This window comes from Dermacentor andersoni, unplaced genomic scaffold, assembly GCF_023375885.2.
Source record: "Dermacentor andersoni unplaced genomic scaffold, qqDerAnde1_hic_scaffold ctg00000398.1, whole genome shotgun sequence".
Classification (NCBI taxonomy): Eukaryota; Metazoa; Arthropoda; class Arachnida; order Ixodida; family Ixodidae; genus Dermacentor; species Dermacentor andersoni.
This window is the reverse complement of record NW_027315083.1, coordinates 45,001-50,000: the sequence shown is the minus strand read 5'-3', so window position 1 is coordinate 50,000 and position 5,000 is coordinate 45,001. Positions and strand designations below refer to the sequence as shown.

The window sequence follows — 5,000 nt, the reverse complement described above, 5'->3', positions numbered from 1 at the left end:
CCAATAAAACGTCTAACCATGAAGGGAGAATTTCAGGTAATAGAAAAACTTAAACGAGACACATGGTTCCAAGAAATAATAGAAGAAGACATAGTAAATCCTACACAGATAGAATTAATAATAAACACTTTCTATTCAAAAATCGAAAATCTAGTAAAGAAATATACCAAAACTATAAAAACAACAGATTCAATAGCAAAACCATGGTGGAACATTGAACTAGAAATAGAAAGGAAAAAAGTAAGAGCATTACGAAGAAGATATCAAAAAGCAAGTGAGGACAATAAAGAAAGTTTTAAACAAGTATATCTAGCAACATTACAGGAATATAACAATAACATAAGTAAAGCAAAGGACTCATCTTGGAAAGAATTATGCTCTACTGTAAAAAACAAAAATCCATTTACTCTACCATACAAATTAGCAACAAACAAAATTAAGAATCAAATGATAATTCCGGTTATAAAAAAAGATAATGGTCTTCAAACAGAAACAGAAGAAGAATCGGTCGAATATCTGCTAGGAAAATTGTACAACTTTGAAGAAAGTCACAACAAAACACTTGTTAATCCAATTATTTCAGATAAAATAGAAAACCATGAATTCTTACCTTTTACTACGATAGAAGTAGATTATATAGTGCAAAATCTCAAAAAACGAATTGCCCCAGGACCTGATAACTTAAGAACCTCATTTATTCAAGCACTTTATTATTCACATAAACAATTCTTTATAAAAATCTTCAACAGCTGCATTAAACTAGGTTATTTTCCGAAAAGATGGAAATCTTCCAAGATCATTTTAATTCCCAAAAACAAACAATCAGATAAAATAGAAGAAACTTATCGACCTATTGCAATTAATTCAATACTAGGAAAAGTCTTCGAAAAATTGATTAATAATAGAATTTACCATTTCTTAGTAGTAAATGATCTATTACCATTAAATCAATATGGATTTAAGCATGGAACATCCGCAATTAATGCATTAGATAATATAAAAGAAGTAATAAATAAAGCAAAACTTGATAAATTGCAGTCCCTTATAATTTCCTTGGATATCAAAAACGCTTTTGGAAACATTAATAAAGATATTGTCATTAATATTATGAAGAAACATCAAATACCTACGTACCTCATTAAAATCACAGCTAACATTTTAACAGAAAGAAATATAACGTATAAATCATCTACAGTTAATTTTAACAAGACATTAGAAAGTGGTTCCCCTCAAGGATCACCGCTTAGCCCTACATTATGGAATCTCACTATATCAGAGCTTTTAAATACAAGAATGCCAAGAAATGTCACTATACAAGCATTTGCAGATGACGTTACCTTAATAGTCAAGGGCACCAGTAGAACACACCTAGAAAGAATAGGTAACGAAGCATTACAGGAACTCTATATATGGGCTAACAACAATAAACTAAGTTTTAATCCTCAAAAATGCGAATCCTTAGTTCTAGGAAATAAATACAAAGGCAAACCACCAAAACTACAATTAGGCAATGATATAATAAAGAATAAAAATGAACTAAAAATATTAGGCGTGATTTTTGACAAAGGATTAACCTTCATTCCGCATCTGAAAGAGGTAAAAAACAAAATCACTCAAGTGACAGCCAAAATATCGCAATTCAGTAAAATCAATTGGGGAATGAAACCTAAGCAATTAAGACAAATCTATATAAGGGGAATCGAAAGAATGATTACTTATGGCTCTCAAGTATGGTACAAAAAACACACCCACATTATAAGAAAACTAACATCAATACAGAGAATATTTTTAATAAAAATATGCAAGGGTTTCAGCACAATATCTAACATGGCTCTTCAAGTCATTTGTAATGTCGCACCAATACACTTAACCATAGAAAAAGAAAATGCTTTATATGATATATTCCACAAAGGCAGCAATTTTACATTTAAAGAACAGTCTTTCAACAAATCAAATATAGCTGACAAAATAGAATTATGGCATACACACCCTGCTGAAAGAGTCGCAATAAATTACAGAACTGAATCAATCAAGTCAGACTATAATATATATACTGATGGTTCAAAAGATGGAGAAAAAACTGGCTCAGCATTTGTAGTTATGACAAAAGAAAATAGAATTCATGATCAAAAACAATTTTCCCTCCCAGAATACTCTAGCAATTTTGAAGCAGAAACTACGGCTATAGTAGAAGCAATCAAATATATATCAAATCATAAAGAACGCAGTCACTTTCAAATCTTAACTGATAGTTTGTCTACATTGCAAGGTCTGAAGAATCCATATAACAAAAACCCATTCATAAATAAAATAAAAAACGAGATACAAAAAATACACTTAAACCATGAAATTACATTAACATATGTAAAGGGACACTCAGGAATAGTAGGTAACGAAATCGCAGATGAGCTGGCAAAAACAGCATGGAAGCATGGTGTGCAAACAACATTACCAATGACAAAATCCTTCCTTAAAAACGTATTATCAAAACAACGAAAAGAAAAATGGAACAACTATTGGAAGAAAGTTAATAAAACATATGCAGCAGAATGGATCGAAGATGTTGCAAATATACCTGCACATCTTCCACTAAATTATTACACTACACAAGCTGTCTCGGGTCATGGAAGATTCCCATATTATTTTTTGAGATTTAATATAATAGAAAGAAATAAATGTAAATGTGGTTCTGTCGCAAAAAATTTCGATCATTATCTATTTACATGTACCGAAACTAACGAAGAAAGAAAAGAGCTGAACAAAATTCTGAAAAGTACCAAATCACTTAACAAACGGGAAATTATTAGTAACCCAGCAGCATTAAAAATAATTGAGGAAATAACAAGGAAAATCAACGAGCACGTATATATACACGATATGTAGTTATAACACAAAAAGAATCAATAAACAAATGAAGTAATCACTCAAGTGCCTCTAAATAAGTAATTAAATATTTAAACATATTAACAAAAAAAAAAAAAAGAGAATAATAACATCTTTCTAATACTCTAAGATACAAACCTTAATAACTTCAATCAGTCTCCCAGTCTTGATGAAAAGTACTTCAAAGAGGAATAACGAAAATAAGAATAGCAAAATGAAAATAATTGAGGAAAACCATTAAAAAAGCAACTTTAAATTACATTGAAAAGAGGAAAAAAAAAATAATTCAGTAAGATTTTTAACACAAGAGTATAATAATGCCCTAAAATTAAACGCTGTCATCTTACATTGGATCACTCATACTGAAGGGAAAAAAAAAAAAGAAGAGGTAAATCATGATTAAAAAAAAAAAAAAAAGGAAAACTCCTTTCAATTTTTTCACTTGAAGTGAAGCTGCCAGTCAAAAAAAAAAAAAACCAAATAATTTCTCCAAAAATGATTACGTAACATTATTCATTTAATCAAGTAGTCCCTATATTATCTACCACTAAGCCATAAAGAAGAAAAATACACTAAACTTAAGCTTATTCATAAGAACATATATGTACGCACACGATCGTGTGTGTGCATATTATTATATATATACTTATGTATATATATATATATATGTGTGTGTATATGTATCTATAAACTTTAGCTTGCACATAGAAAAAAAAAAAAAAATTACTAAGATATGTTCGAAATAATCATTGTATCAGTAATCACAAAACAAAGAGACAAAATGGCATGTTCACACTACGTGATTCCGCCAAAAAAAAAAAAAATGTGGGGGATTGAAAATTATATAACAACTTTTACTTCCCAGCAGGTTCACGGAATGTGATTTCGCTGGAGAAGGAAAATGGCTTCAATAGCCATAAAAATACCAATGGCATGTTCACCTCGTGTGATTTCGCCAAAGGAAAATAAGAGAACATGGCGTGTTCTCCTAGGTGCTTAGCCCTCAAAAAAAAAAAAAAAGAAAGAGAGAAAAGAGGAACCTCTTACTCAGTAAACCACCCGACATGTTCACCAAAGGTGATTCCGTCGGAAGTCTTTATCGGCAATCACGCATTTGTTTTTATCTCACGTGATTTATGCCTTCTCAAAAAAAAAAAAAAAAAATCTAACGGGGCATGTTCACTTAATGTGATTTCGCCCCAAAGACTAAAGAAAAATAATCTCCTAGTAAACCAACCGGCATGTTCACCGAAGGTGATTCCGTCGGAAGTCAGTATACTAAGTATACTCAGTCAGTATACTACTCAAAGAAAAAAAAAAAATCTAACGGGGCATGTTCACTTAAGGTGATTTCGCCCCAAAGAGTAAAGAAAAAGGAACCTCTTCCTTAATTAACTACCTGGCATGTTCACCAAAGGTGATTCCGTCGGGTCTACTATAGTATTCATGCATCCCTTGGTCGACAAGTCGACGACCTCATATCTTTACCATGGGCAAGCATCCCTCACACAATATGAAACCGGCAGGTTCACAGATGTGATTTCGCCGGATACTTATAAATTAGCATTTTTCAAATATACAATTTCATCATCAAATAAATAGGGCATTTCACAATAAGTGATTAAGCCACAAAAAAGGAAATAAATAATAGCAAAGTGCAAGCTAATACTACAAACCTCGTTTGCTAAAATCCAAAAAAAGAAAATCAATACTTAGACCGTTCCGAAAAAAAAAAAAAAAAGTATGTATCACAGCCTAGGCTATAAGACCTAGTATTTGAAAATTCTGGCAGTTTCACCAAGTGATATAATATATAAAAAAAAAAAAAATCTCACCCTGTTATCTATTCTCAATTAGCAATTGATTTATTATTACTCAAATTATCCCAACATATAGAACAAGGAAATTAAATAAAAACTCGTTCAAAAAGATAATTTACCCATTATATATACTTTATTTTCGTATATATATCTACAGATATATACGCATAAGAAAAATCTAACATATAATACTCAATAACAAAAATAAATAAAATCAGAACTGGGAACAAGAACAATAAGAAAAGTGTAACTATATTCACATTATTTATACAATTTAGAGGTACTTAAAAGTGAAAC

The 5,000-nt window shown here is 30.5% G+C and overlaps 1 long non-coding RNA gene across 1 annotated transcript in view; it reads right to left on the bottom strand.

The window, feature by feature from the left end:
* Positions 1–5,000, bottom strand: part of LOC140214512 (uncharacterized) — an 8,558-nt gene that overhangs the window by 2,327 nt on the left and 1,231 nt on the right. The window contains exon 1 of the long non-coding RNA XR_011891448.1: positions 4,437–5,000. This exon is cut by the window's right edge and continues 1,231 nt beyond it. This is a non-coding gene — a long non-coding RNA (uncharacterized lncRNA). The remainder of the gene's footprint in view (positions 1–4,436) is intronic.